The sequence below is a fragment of the Bombus huntii genome, chromosome 6 (genome assembly GCF_024542735.1).
Source record: "Bombus huntii isolate Logan2020A chromosome 6, iyBomHunt1.1, whole genome shotgun sequence".
Classification (NCBI taxonomy): Eukaryota; Metazoa; Arthropoda; class Insecta; order Hymenoptera; family Apidae; genus Bombus; species Bombus huntii.
Window position 1 is genome coordinate 7,000,112 of NC_066243.1, and position 27,845 is coordinate 7,027,956.

At 33.8% G+C, this 27,845-nt stretch overlaps 2 protein-coding genes across 4 annotated transcripts in view; both read left to right on the plus strand.

Moving 5' to 3' along the window:
* Positions 1-27,845, plus strand: part of LOC126866789 (uncharacterized) — a 162,580-nt gene that overhangs the window by 71,616 nt on the left and 63,119 nt on the right. The gene's annotated exons all lie outside the window — the stretch shown is intronic.
* LOC126866577 (lachesin-like) overlaps positions 1-27,845 on the plus strand; it is a 94,475-nt gene that overhangs the window by 11,138 nt on the left and 55,492 nt on the right. The gene's annotated exons all lie outside the window — the stretch shown is intronic.

The following is a 27,845-nucleotide window of genomic DNA, read 5'->3' on the forward strand; positions in this document are numbered from 1 at the left end:
TAATTGTATGTAGATAGTTTCGAACGACAGGTTTACATTTTTACATATAATTAGGATATCCGTAAAAATCAACTTACACACGCGTATTGTGCTTTTTCGTTAATGGAATTATACTTTTACGACTCCTGTGTTCCTCGATTACTCGTATTTAAACGTTACAGAACATATCGAGAATATGTCAAAGAAAACGAACGTATTTGTCAGCACACGATTTGATAATATCAAGCCGATTGCGATTCGAAGTTGTAAGATCCAAAGTTATAACAAAGTTTGTTAATATTCAGAAAGTTTTTAAAGTCCACAGAAGAAGCCTGGTAAAGTTCTAATTTTAAAGTTCAGCGACAAATTCTTTTCATAAGTCCAGAGAAAATTCTTTTTCTTTCTAACTGTCTCGTCCTTTATATTTTATTCATTCGTCTTTAGTGGTACTCCTTTGTGTTGAAATTTAACTAAGTCAGGAAATATATCATCAATTTCAGCGAGCTTTTTGAATTTTCAGGAGCATTTCTGATCATTCGGCGCCCTGTATGATCGTTTAACAAGAGAACTTCGGTAACCCGGGAATTTCAGTCTCTTTTTTTAACTTTGCAGATTTGTAGAGGATCTCGATACAAGTATTAGACGAATGATTTTTGCTTTCTTTTTTTTTAGTATCAAGACGTGTATTTGCACGTAAATAATATTTTCCTATAAAATTATGAGAAAGTGGAAAATCGTTCGAGTGAAAGTTAAGCGCGTAAAACTGTGGAGTGAAATTGCTAGAAATTTTAATCCTTAAATTAAATTCTTCTACCATAACTATGTTCATTTGTCGTCAGTCATTCCACGTTCTTTTGTATATTACCTGTCATAAGTCATAAGTAGCGAAATCCAGTTAGTAAAATGGTATAAGTAAACGAAGTAGACGATGCTAGTATGTTAATTACATCGTTGCCAATTTCAATTATAGTTGATACGCCCCCGAATTCTCGAGAAATAGCTTTACACGACGTTATGCTAGATACAATTATGATACAAAGACCGTCAAAGACGATACTCTCACTGAGGATGATCTCGTCTTGCTATTTTAACATTTATATGCATTGCATAAATTCAAATATTGTTTGAATGAACGAGACAATTCAACATCCTGTCCTGAATAGACAAATATCCTTGCGAATCAAATTTGTATATGCGAAGAAAGCAGAAACGCCAGCGAGTTGGAGTATAAAATGAAAGCTCCGTAGAGCCTTTCACTTAGCAAGAAAATCGAAATTTTTTTACAACGACGGCGATGCGGTCTGTGAATAACGCTGCCTTCTTTTGCTTTTTCCTTTTTGCATAAAATTATTTGGAGAAATCAAATTCTTTTTCAGATGTGAAGAAAAATAAAAATTTACAGATTAGCTTTTAACGGATATTTTTTCCATGGAGAACCGGAAAGTAAAAAGAGAAAGTACCCAATACTTCTATCATTGAGATTCTCAGCAAATATACGAAGTTTACAAAAGAACAGGGATTTTCCAGTTACCATGGTTTCCGTGTATGCTCGACCAACGAACGATGATTAAAAAATTTATTAGTTCATGGGTTCCTTTCTTCGTTTAAATGTCAGACGCTGGAAGCTTCGAATGCTATTTAAGTTATCCTACATTTCTGCCGATTTTCGAGCTCCTAAAAATATCAGATGTTTCATTCGCATAATAAATTTGGTGTAATCTGTTACTGTCAAAAGCTCTTTTTACATTATCTCTCGCCATGAATAGTAAAATATTCGAGTAACGGTAGCTTGAATAAAGGTGGTTTCAATATTTACAATACTCATATTTGATGGTGTATTATGTATCGATTACTTTTTCAATGAATTAAAAGTTTCTGATATAATATTCCCTAATAAATAAAGTAGCTTACAGGGTGATTTCATATTAACCTGTTAATCTTTTACTAATTTCGCTGAAAAAATTATTAGTGGAACACTTTGAACTTGCACTAATTACACTGCAATATAATAAAACATTCATCGACATTCAACAGAGATTCAATGCTGCAGCAACTACACAAATGTAAGGAACAAACAGAAATATCTCATTATGAATATTGAATTTGAAGAAGATTAACATATGATATTCTTTATGTCTTAAGAAACCTGTCTACACTACTTCTTCTATATCAATTGGAAATTACTAAATCAATAATATCAGCTTGTTAAATCAATTCAACAGCTGTATATGAAACTGCATATATTCTGATTCTATGCCTTATTTATATTATTGATACTGCATTATCAAACATGTAGAGCTACTTCTCGTAGTACGCTTCCGGAGGTAAATAAAAATGACGATGTGGCTCAACAAACAGGATACTTGAGTAAACAAATACAAGTCGAAATATGTTAATTTGATTGTACGCGAAGCGATATATGTTTTCTTTTTAACTAAACGTTAAATTGTCACTGAGTTGATACTAGCAAATTTTGCATAATAAATTACCTTTAAACTTATTTGGAGATGTAGAATGCAAATGGAACGTATGACGACTAATTTGAAACCCTAAAACATTTCCAGTTAGAGACTTTGTGCGTTACATGTAATAATTCATATGTTTAATGATACTTATAATAAAACGAAAAATGACTGAATTTCGCGATTGTCACGCGAAGCAATTAATAAAAAGCCAGAAGAATCCGCTAGTTTCGAAATTAGTTCACTTCAGTAATCGCTCGTGTCGTCCAGATCAGCACGTTTCTCTAAATCTGGCAAACAGATTAACTAAAATTAACAGAGAGAACTATCAATATCATTGTATTGTATTTTTGTGAAATGTAGCTGTAATCATACCATGTATATTGTATACTTAAATGCACAACATAAATGTTTTACCGACTTGTGAAGTCTTTGGTTTGATTGGAGCATTTTCACACTGAGCAATTAAAGCTACTAATTCGTTTCGAAAAGCGTAGTAGAATAAAGCAGAAATGTTTGATATATTGCCACAATTAAATCATAATTTGAAAAAATGAATTTTATTTACGCTGTTCGACCATACACTCGCGTTCCAGTTACTTAAATAGGAAAATAAGTAATCGCGTAATTTTTTCTTTTTTACCATTTTACAATGCTGCTGTTACATATATCGCTATAAATTGTTTTCAGTTTTCAATAAATGAAGCTAAATATTGGAAATTGTGAAAGAAAATTAATGAATTCGATTATTTAAATGCATACGAAATACATACTGGCGAGAGAACAATGTATGAAGTCTTTATAGTCAAAATTTGTCTATGAAATTCTACGTCGAGGTGCACGTAGAAAAATATGCAGTGGACAAAAGTAATTACGTGCAACGGTAAGCGCACAAAGAGCGTTTTATTTTAGCAGAAGTTATTGTAATTAAGGTTTATAGGGCTGTTCAATTTCCTTCCGATCGATAATGTCAATCCGGAAAGCGGGAGAATTAAAAACAATTGTTATCTTCGTTGCGATAACGATACGGTAGCCTTTGTTATATTTTGTGCAATTTTATTTTTCTATTTACCGTCGTATTTATGATCGTAAGCGATATATTAACCAATACAGTTAAATATTAATTTTGTACGTTTATTTACGACAGAAAGAATTACTTTCTGTATTGTAATAATAACAATACTGTAATCTATACTATGTACACAATGTATCAGTTTTATCTTGGAAACACGAAAATATCTCGAAAACTATGTTTAAAACAAATGTTGTAGGATTTCAAAGGGGACATATGCCGATATTTATTTAACAATATTTTGCAATACTCTTGAAAAGCCCTTGTAGAGGTCACGGTTATATTTTTAAATGGGAACTATAACTTTTTTATTCCATATTTTTCTAATCGACGTGAAAACATTTTCAAAACATTACTCGTATTTTTTATAAAAAAAAACTACTATAGAGATATTAATTTTTGAGAAGAATGGAAAATTTCCTTTCCAAACATATAGAAGGACAAACGACTAATCGTTTTGGGAACAGTAGCTAGTACAAACACACGTATAGACACAATCAGCTATTTTCAGTGCCTTACGATGAATTATAAAGTCTGGCCGAGCTACCTGACCGTGGCGTACGTTGGATCACGCCAATGTCAGCAGAATCGCGGTATATCAAGTTTGAGATTCCATATCTCGACAGTGATTTATGCAAAAATACAAGTGAGAAGTGTTTGGAATATATTTCGATGTCGACCACAAGAATAAGGAACAGAAATATGTGTGGTTCCCATTTAATAATACAGGGTGGTTGGTAACTGGTGGTACAAGCGGAAACGGGGTGATTCTACGCGAAAAAAAGTCGAAAATATAGAATAAAAATTTCTTTTTTAATTTTTTTTTTTAATTTTTCCATCGAGACAACGATCTACAGTGAGATCTGTTATAACGTACCGCACGCGTACCGAGCGAAAATTCAAAGTTGATTTTCTCGAAAACAAAGCCTCAAACGAAAAATTTTTATTCTATATTTTCGACTTCTTTTTTCGCGTAGAATCACCCCCTTTCTGCTTGTACCACCAGTTACCAACCATCCTGTATAACCGCAAAGCTTTCCTTTCCCCAAACTTTTCAAGGTTATTGCAAGGTGAAATAAATATCGGCATATGTCCCCATCGAAATTATACAACATTTGCTGCAAACTTTTTATTATATCATCCATAGTTTTCGAGATACTTAGCGTGCTTCCAAATAAAACGGACACACTGTATGTAGGAAGGATTAATTTTATTGTATTATAAAAAAAGATTTGTATTTGATCTTTGAAATTCGATTGCGTTTCTGCGACCCGGTACAACCGGGAATAGGTGGATTTCTCGCGACGAAATAAATCGAAAATAAAGATTATCGATTTCTTGTTCGCGGCTTCGTTTCCGAGAAAATCCAGTTTGAACATTTTTTAGGCACTTGCCACAATTTCGATTTATCCGATCGTACTCTACGTTAGTATTTTGACAATATTATAAAGGATACTAATTAATACTACATTTTAGTGAAATCAATGTTTAGTTTAACGAAGAAATTGCTACAATTATCGTTCATTTTATCGCGAACGAATTGTTGCTCGTCAAGTCACGAGATCACGAAATTGTTGCCAATGAATTTCGAATTCGCACTTGCCCAAATGCCCTGTAGAATCCTTTGACGTACATTACATGTAAAAATTAATTCTTCCCGGTTTTTGTTTAAATTTGTGGATAGTCAGTGTGAAGTATGTCGGGAAGAATTTATTATATTCTATTAATCGTTCACGATTTCTATACTCTACGGCATACACAAATTCTTTGATACAATCCCATAAAAAAGATTCAATTTTGCAGCTGAGATCGTCGTTCCACCAAGACCAAGCGTAACATCGCTTACTCGATTGTAAATACAGGTACAAGGCAATCTAACAGCATTGCTTATAGTGCAGTTAAAGCGCGATAAGTGCAAAGGAAGCACGCGACCAATTTTCGAGCTTCATTTTCTCAAAACCCAAGCTGCGAACAAATAATCGTTATTCTACACTCTCGATTTATTTTTTCACAAGGAATCCACCTACGCTCGGTTGTACTACCCGTACTGGGACATCCTGCTTGTGTATATCGTACACAGTGTACATATAACGTATAATATGTCGAGTGTGTAACGTATTAAACTAACTATACGCCGCCTATTTCAAAAGTAATGAGACTGCTAACTTTATAATTGAGATTGCTAGCGTTGACAAATTATAAGTAAACTATGTATGCAATGCCACCCACGGACCGTATTAGAATATTCAGGTTAAATGCATCTTAATTAGGTTAGATGATACGAGGTAATTATTAAATAACCAACAATATCTTCAACAAGGACGTTATGCGGTTGCTTCATTACCACTTTCGTGCTGGATTATCTCACAACGAATTTTTCTGCGGAAGAAGTTCCAGCGTAGTTCTGGTCTCCTCGCCTCGCTTATTATCTCTCAAGATTAGCGAAGTTCGCCACTCTCATACACTTGAAAACATTCGGAAACGTATAACCGATCAATCGAACTCTCCGGAGGATGAATATTTCTAGCTCTGCTTTCAGGAATGATAAAAATATCCACGTCGATGTAGATAGGAACTGATAACTTCGATGATCACCATTTTAATTCTTAAGAAGGTAACTTAGAATATCTCATTTCGTCGTTAATAATGTACTTAAGTAAACGTGAGTTCGTTAACAATTAAAGATACGAAGAGTGAATATTCTTGTTACGTGATTACAAATAGATCTTTTTCGTATTTTTTACGAAATTATGGATCGTAAAAAGCTTTCTGCATTATTTTGACGCGATATTCGATTGCGATATATTCATTGCATTTTCTTATCTACAAATAGACATCATTTCGCGTGATTTAGTCAAGTACCGTACAATGTAATGAAATAAAATTAGAATCTAGAATAGTTCAAATTTGGTTATATCATTAACGCCCGCTTCTTGATATAATTTTATGCGTGGATATTTATTTATTCACAATGAGCTCTTAGGCTTTCCATTAGGGGCCACGGCTAAATTAAACAACAGGAATGTAAATATAAATAAAGTGCTATAAATGGAATGTTACTGGCAGATTGCCATCATAAATTATGACTAAGAATATGCGATTACGTTATATCTTTCCACATCTACCAGATTATCTTACAGGATTCTATCGAGAATAAACCTAGAAAAGTTAAAATGATCGCGATTGTATCCGTCGACGTTCAAATCGCTTTATACAAATATGTCCGTGTAATGGAATTTGCTAGTAGCGCTTTCGATAACGACGTTTGAAAATCATAATATTCGAGTTAAAGTTTCCACCGGGCGATTTGCTCGATTTCTCGCGCCGAGGATCCAAAATTCATTAACGATGCATAAAGGGATCGCGCACTTATCTATTTCGTCGATCAAAGTGGCTCTTTGATCCCCAGTGCAATTTTTTGATTCTGAAATCCGGTAAGGGCGAGCAAACAGCGATAACCGTGATTGCATAGATTTTCGTTTTGAAGCTCGCTAGTTCCGCTAGGCTGCTACCGGAGAAGCGAGAAAGGGCTTACATTTGGGACGAGATAGAAAAAGAAAGAGAGATAAGAGGTGGAAGGAAGAAGGAAAAAAAATTGGTTCGAGTCTGTTTTGCGCATCGTACAATTTTCTGGTTCGATGTGAGGTCGAACGTGATGTTTCGCCCGGAGTGTTCTCTTTTTCTCTGCCTGTTCTCTCTCGCTCGTCCGATATAACGTTTGGTTGCCTTTTCACGTTCCTTTCCTTTTCGTTTTTCTCTTCTTTATTTCTGTCGTCAAGCATGGCCGTCTGTCGTCCTCCTTCCGCGACTCACAGCCATCGGCATTGTCGCAATTGCAGTACTGACTGATTTGGGTTATGTCGTCTCCGAAATTTTAGCAGCATCTCGTCGTCTCGTGTCGCGTCGAGCCTGCTACTGTCGGCCACCACCGTTTTATTACAGTGTTGGTAACGACGGTATCATCGCGAAACCAATTTCACGAATTTCCGTCGTAGCTTGCGTATACGACACTATAAAACGGTTCTGGCCGAGCAAAATTTTTCTCCCGCTCCGTTGATGCTTCTAACCGCTGTTACCGAAATTCATCTCATTCAAAGCGACGTTTATGAATTTATAGTAGCCATTGGTTTTGCGCGCCTAATTTTAACTCGCACTGTGATTGATGCGCCAGTCTTGTTACTGTTACAGAATCATTCAAATTGCTCGAACATGTTTTGTGAATTACGCGTCACATACACGGTGATAAGAAGATACAGAATGCATCGACCAGGCATTCTCAATTTTCCTATTTTTCTGTATATTTTCCGAATCGATTAGTTTGTTAAAAATTCATTACTCTTCATGAACACGTTCGATCTGCATATATCTGACGTATTAATAAAAAGGATATATTATCTTGTCTTTAAAATATAAAATGGATTACGCAATCCGGCGTAAAGTTAATAGGAATTGCATAAATATAAAACATATGGAGAGATTAATTTATCCAATATGGATCCTAAAAATGTTTATTTATTGGTAAAAGTAAGACAATAGGAAAGTAAAAAGTATTTTATTGGCAGAAATAAAAGTGTTCGATAATGTCAATGTAAACGGAGCAAACAATTTTTTACTTAGTATTTATATCGTCTGATATCTTGCTGCTCCGTGTATGACAGCCTTAACGCATTGTGACATTGACGTTACAAGATTTCTGCGATTTATTGAAAGTTCTTCCGCGATATTATAATTTTATCGCTTCTCGAAGCTTAGTTTTATTTTCTGGCTTCTTCTCGTTAATTAATTTCGTTCCCATGTTCTATCGGATTTGAGTCAAGCTGATCATCTCATTCTCGTAATACCACAACAAAATAGGGGAAGATTTCGATCAAACTCGGTTATATTTTAGAAGTAGACATATATATCTTCTTGGAACAGAGGAGAAAGGAAATTTGACATGATATAAATTAAATAACAACAAAATAACACAAGCTTTTATTTATTTAAAAAAAGGAAGAGAAAAAGTTTGACCGACGGAATTTAGAGTTATCGAATTTGATCGATCAGTGTTTACAAGTTTAACAACAGGATTATGTAGGAAAGAAATATATCGAAGAATATACTCGTATTATTCGCTACGGACATTTGTTCCATCAAAATTGAATTGTCAATATTTAAATAGTTTTGACTAAAGAATTAAATATAGCCTTGTGTAAATCCTTGCTCCACTTTTTGACACATTGGTTCTTAACAACCTGATTGTAACATCTTACTTATTTAAATATCGATCATTCGGAAACTCTGAAAGTAGCAAACGAAATATTCTTTCTATCAGTGAAACAGAAAATCCAGGTCAGTTTAAAATACTGCATTCCGATTTGCACTTTCATCGGTCTTATCCACTCGCTTAGCACTCGGTATGATGCTAAATTATAACTCAGCTTCGAAGGAAACGGGATAGAGAACTGACAGCATCAAAATTAATTCCACGTCTTCTTTCTTTCGTGCTTTTCCTGGGTCTCTAGGAAGCGCCTAGATGGATACCTACGTTTATTCGTGCGGAAGATATAATGGCCTCTTCTGTCCTCCTTTTTCCCAAAAGCAAGATGCTGCTGCTATGAAAATACCGGATTTTCCTACTAGCGAACAATCTTTAATCACACGCACATGTTGCGCGAAAATAGACATACATATGAACGTGTATACAGTGGCCCATAAAAGTGGTCGCACACAGCGTAGAAAATTTGTATGCGCATATTGCAATAAATATTGTGATAAAACATTTTGGTATTTGGTCAATGGTATAATGAGACCGCGACTGCCACGATTATAATGGCAAAATTTGAAGGTGCAGAGTTGCAAAATATTTACTGCAAACTTATATGTAATAAAAAATTAGTATACAGTGTGAATCACTTTATTCCCTACTCCTTTTATCACCTACGGTGTGGGTCACCTTAAACACATAAACGTGTTGAGGATGATCCTACCGAATATTGGGACTTTTGTAACCTCTGTATACATTTCCAGAATCTTAATAATTATATATACTATAACTTACTTATAGTACTAATGAAATCTTAAAATGTTCCTTATAGTATAACTTAATATGTTCATGAATGACAAGTATAGGAATACTTTCGCGAGCCAATGTATATGTACAAAGGAAAAAGAAGGAAAGGGGAAAAGAGGAGGAAAGGGAGAGACATTGTAAAAAAATGTAACAAATGCAGAAGGAACAAAGAGAATATAAATTTAGAGGATATTTATGAATTGTTGCATATCGAATGTTAAGAAACTAAAGGGAATATGAAAATGGAAGAGGGAAAGTAGAAGTAAATAAATAAAATAAATAATAGAAGAGATAACAGATAAGTATAGAAACCACGTGAGATTTAAAGTTGGAATAGGAGACAAATGGTGCTTCATATCAGATTGTCTCATACTCCACTATAAGCTCTTAGCATTTACGCCAAGCTTACCTAATTCTTTCTTTGGATTATCCTGATACGTTCGAAGGCCATATCATATAAAACAGTTAGAGAAAAGAATCGTTAAACGTCTCTTCAGTAAAATTCGTATCACTGTCGGGTCCCTTAAAAAAATGTTAATACATTGTTTGCATTTAAAAAGTGTAATAGTTACAAGTGTTTTGTAACAGCTATTTAATTAATAGAAATTTAAAATTTCATATAGTAACGGTTACTTATAGTGTTCTAAACGAACTTAAATTTAAATTAAAGATAAAAATTATATTTTATTGAAAAATGCAAATAAGCTTCTTTCCATTTATAGTATAATACATTTAGTTCCATTCAATATATTGATTCAAGATCGTTTTAAAGAGAAAGATAGGATACGTATACATATATAAATTATTCATCGTAGGAATGTACGAAATACAATGGATTTCGTGATACAAAAGCAAGTTAAAATCTTAGAATGAACTTGTCTTGTCCTACTAATAAGTAAATAGATTTGTATTCTATTTATAGTTCTCGATTATAAAATAAATGATATAAACATCGTACGAAAAAAGTTTACAATATTGCCTTTTCTTTGTACGAAGAATCGCCTCGTCCACGTTTGTATCGAGAATTCTGTTACGCTCTGTATAACACCGTGATCACAATGTTTCTACAATTAGCATAGTGGGGAAATTCGATCTGAAATAGGATTTGCCTAATTTGTTCTTTGGGGATTCCTTGATACATCAGGGACTTTATCGCGTGGACCAGTTAATGGAGAGGAAGGTTATCCTTTGGGACAAAGGGACTTCTCGTTAGGTCGCTCCTTTAACCGTTTCACTAAACTCCCGTGACGTCTTGAGCTTAAAATCCCGTCGGGCTGCTTGTCACTCCTCTACTTTCGGCTCGGTCGCTCGTTCGTCCTGCTAGCGTCTCTGTTCTTCAGTTCATCACACATTCCACTCTGGTAATTGAGAAATCCTCTGAGTAACCTCTTTTCAGAAGGATTTTCGACTCTCCACCTGTTCTTCGTTTCCTTCATCAGTTAATCCTCTGTTACGTTTGTGTTTACCTTCTTGCTCCGTGATTTTATGAAAGTGAAATATTTCCATTTAAAACTGGCGCATATGTTATATCATAAACCCTCAGATCAGATGCCTGAGAATAAATCATACCATGTGCAAGTTACTTGAGGCGTTGCTATGATTCGATGGTAGTTTGCACATCGTTCTAGTATCTCCTGTTCTAGTATCGATGTTGTGTAACGATAACGGTAGCGTGACGTTATCGTGAAACCTATCGCAATAAGATTGAGTAACAATTTGGGACGAGTATACGACGTTCGATGATCAGGTGAAAAGTTAGAAAAATTTCTTATACGGTGACAATTGGACGATAAACATGCTGTCGACACAGAAGAGAATAAGGGGCGACATTCTGCGATTCTCGAAAGTGTAACCGTTTAGTTGGCCGAGAGAGTGACGTTGGGATGTGGTTCTGCAATTGGTTCTGGAGTTATGTGCGCTTTACCAGTGGTGAACAATGGGTGTATTGGGGTGCAAGGGATGGCGGACTTGACAATTTGAAAGACGATTTACGACTACCTAGATCGCCGTATGCTGAAAGATTTATTAGGCTCGAAGATGCAACATTAACATTATGCATAATTTATGGCTATAGAATTTTGACAGGCAGCGAACGGAAAGTATTTAATTTACATCAAATTTATATTTCAAATCTTTCTTCATTATCGAATAATTGTTATCCCATCTTCTTCTTTTTCTCGCTCTACTTTTTCGTACGAATTCTTAATAACTTTGTCGAAGAAATTGTCATTTCCATCATTTATACATAATTCACATAATTATTTTTCATTATCGAACATGGTAGGTTTTGGTAAAACTTATCAAACAACGCTGATATATTTTACATTTATTGCATTTGCGTAGCCTCATACGATATATCACAATTCTATGTGTTTCATCATTTACTATAATCCAACTATAACGAACAGATAGAACTAACTGAAATACGATTGGCAATAAATAGCGACTAGATCATTAAATTTATGGCTTTTATGATTAGTAGACGTGTCAAACTTTATCTATTAGGAGTAATATATTTTCAAACGTCGTCAAACATTTGATATTATCTGGCCTTTGCACGAGAAAAATGCCTGGCTTGTTGGTTAAATCGTAAACATACTCCAATATAAATTGCGAATTTTATTCCAATATCTTGCGATAATGCAATTAAAGCAATTACATATTATTTTGTTTAATAATATTCTGCCATCTATTAGCTAATACCATGACTCCATCTGCGCAAGACTTGATTTCGAGCAATGGCTCAAAAACATGTACCTGCAAATAGTATCTGTGTCTCGGTTGGCTTCTCGCTGTGCGAAATTGATATAATAACGAAGAAACAGCGACCGCTTTCGTGAAATTTTTCAATTTCTCGAACGCTGTAGCAAACGTATGGTATAACATTCATCGCATTCCCGGAAAATAGCGTAATCTGTTTAAAAAGTCGAATGTCTCCTGATTTACACGCTCGTTGCCGTATTCCCTGCGGAGAAGGTGGGGAATAGAAGACGAAGTGCGAGGAAAGATTTGCGACGAGAGAAACTTTTCCGTAGGAAAGATTAAGGTGCTGGCATCTACTCCTCCATATCTTTAAGTTCACTCGTCGCTTCGGCCTTTACGGCGTCTTAAAAAGACACTTTCATGATACTCCTTCGTGCAACCGGTAAAACTTTCTGATTAAACTTTTACGGGAATTCGAAATTAATTACTGTGGCGCAAACTTGTTTTCAATGTTAATTAAGTGCAACGAATCTAGAAAAAATAAAAAATAATATAAAAAAAGGATGCGGAGACATCTAAAGTGTAGCATGAGATTAATAGAAGTTCTTTTTGTATAGCTACAAAATTCTAATTTTATCAGTATAGTACATTTTTCGCCAATTTGCATATTTAAATTTAAATCGCAAATTTCAAATTTCATGCGATGTTAGAAACACATTTTAGGAATCTGAAAAAGAAATTGCACGATAAAGTACGATTACTCGAAGTGATAGAAATGATTGAACGCTGCCAATCTACACATGCTACGTACGGCTCGTTCTTATTCTAAAGTCACATTGTTCGCCGATCTTCTTTGTGTACCGTTTTTTCCCTCGTGAAATACGTCACAGGACGTTGCGTTCTTTACTGTGCGTGCATATTCTTCTCTTTTTTTAATGCGAATTTTATGACGCATGTTTTCGTGCTACATGCTTTTGCTTTTTATTTGACGATCGTGAAGCATTTTATATATGTATACCTGTACAAACCTCTGTGGCATGCCACGTAGATCGGTTGCATGTATGTATGTTCGTTTTTGCATATATGCTTAATATACACTCGTACCAATCTGTTTCCTCACACTTGTTTTGCCTCTTTTTTCTCTCTAACTTTTTCCCGTGCTCAATTAACAACCGTCAAAGTGTCTTTATAAAAAAAAAATACCTGCATTTTTCTAAATCAGAGATATATCGATAGCAGATTAAGCGAATGTGATAATTAAACATATACATATAATAAGTACGTATAATCTTGTTATAAGTAATACAAGAGAGGGAACATACTTTTTCTTACTATTTACATAGTCTATTTTCGAGAAGATTATGATTATTATATACAAATGGATAGAAAATTGTTAATTGCATATGGTTTCGGAAAATCTAATGAAATATATGTATATTTAAATGAAATAACAAGTTTATATACATCACAAATCCCACGACAGAATTAAATCCCACAAAAGAGATGAAACAGCTATTTTAGATAATAGATATTTTAGATAATTAAATAGCACGGATTTTAATAACATAATAAATGTGCGTATGTTGTACGCGTAAAAGAGGAATAGTTTCCGTTTTTCTAAGCGAAATGCATACTTTTACGATCATTAATCTCTTCGAAGCTCTCGGATCAATCAATGACTCTTGCCTGTGTTTGTTCATGCAAAGCTTTTTAGAATTTTTCCGCTTGTTTTACTCTTTTACCACTGTTAATCAATGTGAAGCACCGGAGAAGAGCTCACAGAGTAGCGTGCTCGAGTACTTGCATAGTCAGAATAACATGTCACGAATGGAGCTTTACCTTTCAATTATTTCTACGTAGAGCCAAAGGAGAAGGTAAGTAAGTAAGTAAGCACATGTGCATATAATTAGAGTTAACTTATTCTTTTTCTTAGATTTTCGTTCAACGATAACTAATAAAATTATAAAATTACGTATTATTTATTATGATACTATTATAATTGCTCATTATTTACTGCTTAAACAAACAAAACAAACATACAAAAAGGATGAATTTATTTACTTTGTCTTATCACGACTAGTTTCATCACAGTTGAGAAAATAACTCTATAGGATTATACATGCGATTCGTTAAAAGAACTACATTAAAAATGTGTTTAAATCACGAAATTGTAGTTACGGATTTATTCGAAATCAGTACGAAATCAGAAATCATAACGAACAATCTAAAAATGGAGATACATTAGAAATTGGACAATGTTTTAAATGGCAGTCTCCAATGTATGGTCATATTGTATATGATACTGACTGACTTAGTTGAGAAAAATGTATTAAAAATTTTATAGCGATTGTAGATATATACTTCTATAAAAAGTTTTACGATATAGAAATAAATTTAAAGGAAAATTCTTTGTCAGCATACACCGGCCATTGGAGAGGGTAATGAAAATGTAATCAGAAAGAAAGGAACGTGTTAATTCTTTTTATACCTCGCGCGTGATACGCCAAGGCTGCCTGATCCGCATGTTATGGAAGTGGTCAGTTCAACTGAAGTTTTATATCGGGTTGGTCGAAAAGTAATGTAAGAATTTTCGATACGAGACTATATCAAGTTGATACAAATTGTTCTCAATATTCCTCATTCAGTGTTCCCCTCATTTCACTCACGCGCGATATAACGTGGATTATTTTCAATTGGTCTATAGATCTGATCGTTGCCAGTTTCGATAGGTCAGCCGAAACGTTTATGACCGATAGCACCGAAATGTCCGTCACGAAACTTTTTGAATCGTCTTCGCGTCATTCTTTTGTTCACATCACCGTCACCATACACATCAGCAATCTTTTGCGCTGTTTCATATTTTTATCACTAATAAAATAATAAACAATAAAAATGAGAATAATGAAAATAATCAAATGAAATAATAAAACATAATTGCACGAAAATACGTCTTCCTGTTGTTCATCTTCGAATCGAAGTAAAGAGTAAAAATATTTAAACAAATGAAACGAAGTCTTTTTCTAACCACACGTTAAAGTCTCAACTGTTAGGCCACGCGTGTATTTTTTAAATGTTATGAAGTTTTTCGATTTAAAAACAGTAAAAACGATCTCTCATGGAAAACCCTGCATTACACGTTGGCCTATCGAAAGTCTCTGGTAATAGCTTGCAATCGGCTGGCGAACGCAGGCTTTTAGTAGTCACGAATGGTATTCAAAGATGCGTATCGTAGGTGAGTAAAAATGTCTGAAAAATGCTTAGAAAAGGTGAAAACTGCAAAAACGATATAGCAATTTACAAAAGATTGTATCCATCGCATTTTGCCCCGTTCGATGGAAGATACGCCTTATCTGAAACAATTTTTGAAGTTTTCAATATGGTACAGTCTTTTCAAGTGCTCAGATAATTTCTTAATGAGCAAATTGCTTTGAAGTTACGAAGAATTTATCCGTTCTAAAATATCGATTCTTAAAAACCCGGAATAATAAAACGAGGATTGTAGAAAGAGACATTAGGAAACGTAAATATAAAATTAGCGAAACTTAACCGATATGAAGCTGATGGTAGTTGTAGAAAAGGAAAGAAATGAATTTTGACAACGTTGGAAAAAAACCATAGTCTTCTTTTTTATGTATTTATAACAAATAACGACTTGTGAGATCATAATTTTCTTTCGTATATAGCATTATTGAATTTGCAAAATCGCTCGTTCGAAGCGCTCCTGGTTCTCTCGCTACCGTTTGTCTTTTTTCGTCAATTAAAAATTTCCTGTCACGTTTATTCGTTGTAGCTTAATGGCCCGCGTATATTTCCATATGGATATACATAATTTCCTCGTATTTTTGTTCGAGTAAATCAGTAACGCGAAACAAATGTCGCACGCTCGCTAATACAACGCGTACGACACGTATTTTTGCCTTTCTTTTTTAAGGCGCTGCAAACAGCACAAGGTGCGTGGATTGGTACATTTTTTTACGAACGCAGGAAGCGTGAATGATTTAGTGGAACCTATATTAGTAGACACTTGATACAGTCTAGTGGAAAAGCTTAATGGCTCTCGTGATCGGAAGGGAAGCAGAAAAAAAAGGAAATGCTTCACCGGTGTTGCATCGCGCCACGATTTTTATCCGTTTTACGAGTACCTCGAGTGGCCGTTCGGTGACGAGCAGGAGAAACAAGAGAAGAAAAAAGGAAAAGAAGGAAGAGAAAAGAGAAACGACGACGCAAGTAAATTCGTAGATATTAAACTGTAGCGGAATATAAAAACACTCGTTCATCGCAAGTATTAAAAGATGTTACTGTCGCCAATACGCGCGATATCACCATGGACGCGTAACATTTGTTCACTTCCTATGACCAATAACGTTAGTACTCACCCTGATCTTTTATTCCATTCTCTGTTACGTTTAGCTTATGCTTCAGCATCTATTACATTATACCGTTATTATAGAGATATTTACGGGCACAACTATTGCTTCCGCTTCGCCTTCTCTTCTTTCCAATGCAACAGTTTACTTGATATCTTTACATCGAGAATTAAAGTGATATTCCCGATTCAATAATATTTCAATAACATTTATTTTATTATACATTATATCATTATATATTATAATATTTAAATAATATAATTCAATAAGAACACAATACATCGAGAATTAAAGTGACATTCCCAATTCAATAATATTTCAATAACATTTATTTTATTATATATTATATTATTATATATTATAATATTTGAATAGCAAGTTCAATTCTCTTCCTGTATCATTTCATAATAATACAGAATGTTTGCGTACCTATATTAGTCTTTCGGAAAGATGGATGATATTAATTGTAACCTATGCGTATGCGCTAATTAAAATAACGATATTGCAATGTTGTATAAGTTAGGATAAGCGTTACATTGTAGGTAGTTTTAAGGAAACAGAGCTATCGGTGATGAGAACCGACCACTGATAGTTTTCTATTTAGAATTAAGCTTAGCAGGCAACGAGTAGCAAGCTGGTAGCCACGTGCAGTCCTTGTGAGGCACGTAGGCTTAGGCCAAAAGGGATGTCCATGGGCGTGTGTGTATGTGTGTGCGTGCATGTTTGCAGTGACTACTTTATACTACTTGTTATAGTTTATTTACTACTTATCTTATAGTACTTACTTCGAAGTCACATCGTATTTCAAGTTGAAATGGAAACTTTCATGGAATCAGGACGAAAGATTTCCAAGTCATTGTGAAAATTTGAATTGACGATAGTATTATAGTAGAATATTATATATGTGCTTATTAACTTCTCAGTAGTACTTAGACACACATGTATGTATATACAGAGTGTCGTGTTATTGCTGTTCAGTAATTATCAAGCTTAAAACTTAGTGCTTTAACTATTATTATTTTTGACTTCTGTCCACAACTTTTATTAAAATACTACGATCATAATGTTTAAACTATAATACGGCTTTAATTACTATTACTCAAAACTCAAATTGAAACTGAAAAATATGTTACAGATCGACGAATTTATAACGATTACAATTTGTGACACTCGTAAAAAGATATTTTAGGCAAAAGTTACTTTTCTGTCGTAAATTGTTAATTCCATACTTCCTTTCCCCAGGATGAATGGAGGTTACTCTTTTAAAATACATATTTAGAAGATTCTTAGATTTGTAAAATTTCGGAAGGAAACGAACCAAAATAGGTACAACAGTTGCCGTTAAATATTCCCGGAATAATAATTGCAATTATATGTGCCATTCTATAGACCAATCATTAAAATAAAATCTTGCAGAAGAGGTTCCAATCGACCTTTCTATCTGTGTCAAATGTATCTACAGCGTTTTTTTTATTATTGTTTAATTTGTACTTTACAATTTGTCCAACTGGACATTTTGTAAATTTTTCTAGCTTAATTGCTAAATAACATGTGGATAGTCACCCCCAGCGGGATACCATCTTCGAGTTTGACTATTTTATTTCTTTAGCGAGGTCATTGAAGTGTTTTCTTTTTAGTCTTTTTTCTATGAGAGATATACAACGTGTCCATTTTATCTGGAAACACGTAAATATCTCGAAAGTTATGTATGATACAACATTATTTTACCTTGCAATGGTCTTGAAAAGCTGCGATGGTTGTGATTATATTTTTAAATGGGAACTATATCTTTTTTATTTCATATTTTTGTGACCAATATCAAAACATTTTCGAAACCTTACTTACTTACAATTTTATATAAATTGTAAAAAAAAATATATATATTGTACTACATACTATACAATGAATACCGAAAATACGAAAGAGAATTAAATGCCGCGCCAGTGCTATTACTCATAATAAAAAAATCATGTATTATTGTTCCTTTATTCCGACGCGACATAGTGAAGAACAATAGCCTGCCGCATAATATGGGTTGATAAAACAATTACAAGAGTAATAGGAATATGTAACAACATGTTCGTGATGGGGCAAAAGATTTGTTAATGTCACGTAAATCATTGAAGTATCAAAGAAACGTGAATCATTATGAATTTATAAATCAATATCAAATGTTATAGTTACAATGTATTGTCATATTTGACAAATGAAAACGCACGATTTATGACTAAAATGTACCGTACAAGTTGATCGGATCTTCTTTGTTTAATTGAAAAGATATTAGAAAATTCATTTATTTCGAGTCTGTATTTTATAAGCCAATTCGTTAATTATTTATAACAGAAAATTACAAAGAGTCGTATTATCGCGTCTCTCGCGTTGCCTCGGTTGATTGTTTGGTTGTCGCACGATGTCTCGTGTGATTTAAGAATACAAAAATCGAAATAAGTCTTAGAGTGCAAGACTGATGCAAGATGATATTCTCAAAAGACGTAAGAAACTGGATCCTGATTAGCTATTTGCCTACGTTTCAATACAAAATTATTTCAAAATTTTCAGTATCCGTACAAATTTTGTTATTTATAGGAAAAGATAGATAAGTTGCTAATTGGTATGCTGGCGTTAACGAAACATCGGTCTGAGAAAGAGAAAATCGCAGGTACAGAACTTCGACTGGATAGAGTTGAAGTAGCTTAGGCCCCGGGTGTACGATGGGATACAACAATTCCCGAGTTTATGCTGCCAAACAGGAGTTCTGAACACATGGCGAGTACATAGTTGCTTGGTCGAATGTTTGAACTCTTTGTGTCATTAAAATATATACTGTTTATATACCGTATATATCTACTGTCATAAAGCCGAAATTTATGCACGATTTAATAGCGAACAAACTCATGTACATTAAGTCCATGTAATTGTGAATTGCACATTATACGTACAGGCGAGTTCATAAATTATAAATATCACCACAGATAATAAAGTAGGATTAATAACATTTTCACGTATTTTTCTTTTATTTTTCCTTCGTTAGTCGTACAAAGAGACGTACAATTTCGTAGGAATAAACATTGATACGAGTAGGTAAATCGTACTCAGTGCTCAGAGCTATTACGTGTAATAACCATAGGGAAGAAGTATCTCATGAGCTATCATTGAGAAAATATTACGTTTGTCCAAGTTCTCCGCCAGCTAGAAATAACAAGGAAATTTTATTTGCCTTGACTCGGCCTTATTTGGAAGCATTGAACCGCGATATCTTTCGTGTTCGACAAAGTGAAGAAGGGTTGAAGGGAAAGCGGAAGGTATTGCGCGGTGCAAACTTTGCTAATTTCTTGAAACTCTGAAACTTCCTTTGGTTACACGATACTCTTAATTCACTTCTGCGAGTTTAAACATTCTCTCGCATTTAGCCGCAGTACGACGTAGGAATTCAATAAACAAGTTACACGCTGCTTTCTCCTTTGATTTCGAATTTCCTTTCAATCGCGTGGATTAATTAAGGCCGTGCACAGGAAATTAATTAAGGACTGACATTCGGTCGGTCTGCCAGACGTGCATACTATTTTAAACCAAAAAGTTTCTTCCTATGCATTTTATAAATGTTTCATTGCCGCGTTCGAAGTTCGCGGCATCGCAATCGTTTATACTGCGCTGCACTATACGTACAACGAGTCAAAGTTTTCACAATTTTTATAGCGAATTTTTTTTTTGTTCATTATTGAAATGACAATTATTTAAAACCGGAACAAACAACAGATAAATATTCAGAATATTTCAAAGGTTAGAAACGCGGATTATTTGAAGAATCCAATCGTATTATGGAAATTGTTAAAATCATAGTTTAAATTGCACCGTTCATGCAGTACGTACCGTCTACGTAATATCGTACATCAAATGATTAAAGGCGAGATGCAAGGCGTCTATTTTCAGGAGTCTGCCATGCGTTTTATTTTCTTAATTTTATCGATCGACCACCTCTAATTACGTAGTTGATAGATTCAAGAGGTTCCGCTCTTAACCGAGCAAATCTCGAAAGTCTCTTCGAGCAGGCCCGATTTCTACGTTTCTTACCGATTAATTGGCTCGAATCAAGTTCAAATCTAATAAAGATACGAAACTTAATTTCTGCTGGTATAACTAGCAATACAGATTAAACGTAAAAAGAAGCATGAATAAATTCCATTTTCTTGCTGAAAAGAAATGATAAACTTATTACTCGCCAAGGGTTTTATCTTCGCCAAATTTCCCTAACGAGACTTTCACGTGGAATTGCAATATCGTATCGCGTGATATATTAATATCTTTTCAAGAAATAAATATTTGTCGTTGATAACGTATCGAGGAAAATGTCACCTGGCGTAACTCGGGCATGAAACAGGAATTATTTTTGACAACTTGGTTGTGTGGGAAAAGTTAGGGCGAGGCTTTTACCCAACATACCATTTAGTACAGTTGGAGTTATTTACGAGTTAACCTTGTATTTACCAACCGGCCAGCAATTGCAGAAACTCTTATTTTCCGCGTATCTACGAACCGTCCACTCAACTACAGCCAAGCTTCTGTTTAACCGTAGCCCGACCGTTTTTACAAAAAATCGTGCAATGATCTGTTTGCAAAGTCTTTTCGAAATACTTAACTACAGGCAATATCGAACTGCACATGTGTTATCATGCGACGTTCAAATAACATTTTTAAATCTTTACTTGGTAATTACTTTACTTGTATTAATCGATTAATTATCAATAATTCTCATCATACGTAAGATATTTTTCTATACTACGTCATCTGAAATCGTTCAAACAAACTTAATAGAAACGAAGCAACAGTATTGTGAATTCTGCGAAATTGCTTTTAGCCAATGTCAATGTTTTAGAATATTTAAAAATTTAACTTCAAAGATTTTTGCAGTTCAGTTATCGATAATAGCATTACTTTCTGGAATTATTAACCACCTTTCCACGTTCATCCAATCTTGCTGTCCGCAGCAGTATGAAAAACATTCGCAAATACACGGAAAACATTCTGAATGCAGGATAAGCTATTGGGTTGGCAACTAAGTGATGGCGGATTTTGTTAGATGGTATTGACAAAATCCGCAATCACTTAGTTGCCAACCCAATATATAGTATGTGTAAAAGTAAAAACTTTTGAAGCTCGTACATGTCAACTCGTATCGAGTCGTATGAAACGCATTTGATTTATAGTCTTCACAGTTATTCTCAATTCGCGCACCATCGGACTTTTCCATTTGTTCGATCGCCCGATTTTCCGATTGGGAAACGTGAAAGAATTTCTGTCGTCGCGCGTACAACCGTTCAACGCATCCTCACTGTGCACTTCTTTTCCATTTAAGCATTCTAAGACAGACTACTCACAGGCGCTAAAGAGAGAAAGCTTGAACGAGCGATTACTTTCTTCCGTCGATTGTTCTTTTCTTTTAACTCTTTCATTCCCAGTTCCATTTCTCATCTGGTCAGTCTTGCTTCTTCTTACTCGTTCCATCTTGCTTTTTTCCTTTTTCTTCCTACTTTTCATCGTCTGCCTGCAGCTTCTACCAAATCGTTCTTTTCTTATGAAGCTAATACCTCGACTGTTAAAATCCATTAAGCATATTATATCTTAATACATATATACATACTGCTGCCCTACTGACACACACAACTAAATTCGTTGCACTACTTATTGCTGAACCGTGAATTTTTACGTGTTCATGCGAGTGGAAAATTACACAGTACCCATACAATACGAAAGAATATATAAAATATTCGAAGCGTAATGCCTTTTATAATATCTTTCTTGCAAAAACAATTCTCTACCGAGATTTCATTTTTTTTAATTACATTTAAATCAAAAATATGCAGTTGAATACTTGAATATAAATCGGCGTACTTATCGAACTCGGTAAGAATGCGTATAAGCGAATTTACACGCGTACGAATCGAAGTTGTATTTTAATTCGATATTAATTCCAATAATTCGCTTCCATTCTGAAAATTACAAATCACCACGATATGAAACATATAAAAAGAAAGGGATATGTGTTTAACGAATTAGTATAACTTTCAGGATGCCTTGTAATTTTCGCAAACTTTGAAAGGATACGAATACATCCTTTCGTTGGAAGGATTGCTATTTTATCGTTAAGTATATGTCATTGCTTACATTAGCAAAGGATTACTGCAGCAAAGTGCGTTACTATATTGCCGTAGTAAATAAATATTTCTATTAAACAATCTTATTGTATGTCGACCCTGAAAATGAATTTTTACCGAGATATCTCTAATAAATATGATATTTTGTTGACAATTTTTTAGTGCATTAGCAAAATCGAGCGATTTTTCGTCTCCGGAGTGGATCCGTCTAATTCAAGTCTAATTAATCCGCCTTTCATCCGATTTGTAATCAACACTGAACAAACATAGATAAACAAACATTTGATCCTATAGCACATCGAAGTACCAACAAACGGAATTATCATAAGAGGTTTATCGATCGGATTTAATTACTCGATTGGCCGAATAGGATGAGCTCCTTACGGTAGCTCGCTGCTGGCTTTACTTTCGTTGTGTTCCACGAAAACCAAGAGAAACTTCGAGCTTTGACGGGGACCTGTTGCAAACTAGAGACGGCTAGTTGGTGAGACGCGTATATATGTTGCACGAATACCATAGCCGACCATGCTGTAACGCTCTACTGATTCTAAAATATTCCAAAGCTATACCCCTCTTATCATGACCTCATCACGATGTTATGTACCTATACTATTTGAGTTTCCCATTTGAGATTAGTAAGGTCATGTTAACCGATTTCTTGTAAAATTAAGAAAATTATTTTTGAAGATTTATTGTATGGCTAATAATTATGTGCATATGTAAGTGTATGACCTCTAATGAAATTATCTAAAATATTTCCGCTATTTCAAATCACCTTGAAAAGTAACTGGAATTTAAGGAAAGTGAGATAAGAAAAGTTAAGGTTGATAATACAGTGCACGGAATAATTAATTATTCCTTTTTAAGCATGCGACGTTATACTAATCATATTTTTTTATTAAACCATATTGTACCAGAACTTAAATAATAAATTGAATGAATAACACAATATGATTTATTACGAAATTTAAGTTCTGTGTTAAAGCGATTTCGATGATATCTACGTTCGCTAAATATTGAAAGACACTGCTCATTAATGATTCTCGGAAATAACTGAAACGTATATATAGCATCTCTATCGAAAACATTGCAGGAATTCTTAAGTTTGCAGAATTTTGCAGAAAAATTGCAAATTAAAAAAGCTGCATACAATTGATTATTTGGCAAGAAAAGTTACTCCGAGATATTAAAGTTTTTAATATATCGTATATTGAAATAAATTAGCTTTAACAATAAAAACTTATATGATTGAGTCCTTTGTTTAAAAATATCAATTAAGAGCAAAAGTGTTTTTTCTATTTTTCATACTTCACGAAATATTCTAAAAAATATATTTCCAATCCATAGGTTCGAGGGCTGTTTTTATCTCTTCAATATGATAGATAGTCGATAAAAAAATACGTGTCAAATATTTTTTCATGAACTACCTTCCATATAAACGTTATCAAAATAGACGTGTATGACTTTGATATTTTCTCTTGTTACAGGAACGATATTTTATTTTAAGATCAATTGTTGATAAATTTTTGTTCGCACAATTTTTATTTTGCGTAAGCAAACTTTAAATGTAATAACTCTTCCTCGTACACATATGTATAAAATTGCGACTTTTATCCGTATTTTTCGTTATACTCTATCATTTACATACACGAAATGCAAAAATGGATAATAAATAAACGTATCCAAATTTGCTTATATCATTCTATTTGCTGTTCGAAGAAACGAAATTTTTAACCAATTTGTTTTTGGTTGTTATCACGATACGAATTAAATAGGTTCGTTACTATTGACCTGAAGGCTTTTACAATCACCTTTAAAAAAGTAAATGACAAATTATATCGTTCGAGTATTATCGTGCACCAAAGTGCACAGTTGACTGTATTATTTCGTTAGTTATTTCATAATCGTAGCCTTGCGATTAGTACAATTATTTAATTATACTTACTAAATTATACATACGTGTTTGAATTACGAAAAAGTGTTGATAACACAATTAATCCTATGGCTTGGTGTAGAAAATGTCATATTTTTTGCAAAACTGAGTTAAACTCGGTATTGAGTTTGTAAACAATTGTACATGGTATATAAAGAACGACAATTTCAAATTCTGCATAGAAACGACTGTAATGTCATTTGTATATGCAAATGTCGAAACTTTTTATAAAATAAACTTCCTACGAAAAATGTTGAAGTCGATATAAAAAAAAAGAACACAAATGGCACAAGCTTTTATTCTCACGTTTTGTAGTAGAAATGAAATTTGAAACGGCAGAAACTTCTGTATCAAAAATTATTTGACGGTGATTTTTATAACATATCTTTAAACGTTAATTTCTCGACTTTGTAAATACTGACATTGATACTTCTTACACAAATTCATAAAAGATTACAAAAACAAGTTGCCTTGATTTGTAAGCAGTTTACACGTATATCGTATAGTTTACGCTGTATAATTTTGTAATCGTTCTAAACGTTACTTCGTACCAAATGGCAAGAGAATTTACGTTATATGTAAATGTAGTAGCTTGTTGCTTCATATAACAAACTAGTACGTCTGCATAGCTGATCCTTCAAATTGCTGTTTAACAGAAATCTCAGTTTGGAATACGTTACCTTAACATTAGTTTGGTATCCAAGACCAATCCGTGTTTCGAACTTCTCTGGATCTGGTTACTTCAACCTTGATCTTGTAATGTTGAAACAAAATCCTCTTTGAAGTTAGCTTGCTCCATCAATGTTTGAAGCAATCTGAATATCGAGACTGAGTACTTCACCCTTGTTAACCAAAAGAACTTCCTGATGAAGATCTTGAAGATCCAGTTCGTTCCGATAAGCCGAACCATTTCCTCTTATAAAAATCCTTTTCTGTCTAAGGAGAAAATGTAACGTTAGTGGCTCTAATAACACATAATAGGTGCACAGGAACACAGAGATAGGGTTAGCTACAACACGGAATTTGTTCCATTTACATGATAAGATTTGACTTTTATTGAATCGTTATTGGTAATTACGTGCTTTCGTCATTTTGAAATTTTAAATTTCTGAAGCATTCTCATTATATTGGAAACGGTAGACAATACGAAGTTAGTTGTTAATAAGTAAACCGTTCGATTGATCACCGAATTATCTGAAATGTGAAACTCTATAAAATTCGTCCTCATTTTCAAGAATCCTGATCGTGTTAGAAATCTTGCCAACAGCGATAAACGTGGCACAAAGTTCGATAAAAATCAATAACTGTCATTTCGTAAAAGTATTTTGAAGGGAAAAAATATTGGATATAGATGTTTGAACCAAAGAGTTCTTTTCTAATTGACAGCATTTACAGACTTTATCAAATATGGAATAGTAGATAATGATTGTCATTTTCTGTATAATTATTTAATTTCTTTTATTAGATTTTTTATAACAGAGGAGAATAGAAAGTAAGATAGAGTTTCCTTCGTTATCTTACTTTTATTCTTTCTTTACATTTTACTTCATCAGAATAAAAGGGTACGAAATGTGCAAAGGTACTTAATATTAATGTAACGAAACTATTTATTTTTCTTACAAATTACAACTTCGTTTGCTATTTTCATTATTCTACTGAACAGCAAAAGATTTACCTAAACAATGGGAATGAACGAGATAATAAATTTCTACATAAATTGCATACGACGAAAACATATTCCAGCAAGACTAAGATGTAAAGCATATAACAAGATTAATGGACGAAGCGAGCTTACAAATAAGAAATTTTCTCTATTGGAATGGCCAGCTCAAAGTCTTCATCTAAACCTAATCGAAATGTATGGCCTATTGGAAAAGGAAGTACAAGGACACCAGCAGTATGATATAACATTGGACTAGAAATAATCCATAGTCTGATAAGAAAATGTATCAAAGAGACTAAAAGCAGTAGCAGACAAGAAATTATTACAGTGCAAAATATAATAATCCAGTACATCTTTCTATCCGTGATACCATAAGCCGTAATAACGTACTAACATATAATAAAGTATATATGATAAATTATCCACTTTATATACAAATAGACTTATAGACATATAGACACATAGACATTTTAATATCAACCTATCGTCGTTATTTAAGTTTCTGCTCATCATCATATATGGATTGTGCTGTTGATCTTCGTGGTATATATTATATGGTTGTTGGATTATTTATATGGGTAGACTTACGCAGAAACATTAATCCTTTCCACTTGAAAATCTCTTAGAGTAGATTTTGTTATCCCCCTGTGGATTTCTTTAAGCAACGAGATTTAATGCTTGATCCACGACTTTTTAAATAAAGTGTTATAAGGTCTTCTGGGACGTCCAGGATTCTTCTATACGACTTTTACGAAGCTGCTGGCCAGTCGTTATTATTTTTTAACGATAACTATACTGCGCATCGCTTGATTTTCCCTAGAGAAATAGTAATCCGCGTATAAGCTTGTCGTATCAAAAGGATCCTTTATTTCATTCTTTTATAGAAATTTCAAGGGAGCCATGTAATTTGAGGTTCTAAAACCATATGAAGATAGACAGTTTCGTGTCAATAACCTGTTCTGTTTCTTAGTTATGCTAAATGAAAATGACGCAAGTTGTAATTCCACCGAATTGAGAGAATTAAAATATAGATTGATTAAAATTTTGTTTAAAGAATTTATAAATGGGAACATTTTTTTGCTGATAATTAATTGCCTGCACCGTTCTCGTAAAGTTAAATTCTTTCTCTTGGAACAGACAGGGACATCTTTATCGCTTGAAATATTCTTGAGGCGCTGCAATAGGAGGAAGAAAGAAAGATGAATGAACGAAGGGAAAGTTTTGAGTCCATCCAGTAGAGTCATCAACAAAAGCTTCCTAGCTGACCCGAGCTTTAGATACCGAGACAGTCGAGGCTAGATCGCAAGACGTATTTGTATGAACGGAATAGTTAGGTTAGAACTTTCAAGAATTCTGTTTGTACGGATCCCTTTGGTAGCAAGTGTAATAGGGCAAGTTTAATGTTCCAACTAAAATTTTGTATTCCATCATAGACTGCAAGTATGCCGAAGAAGCGATTAAT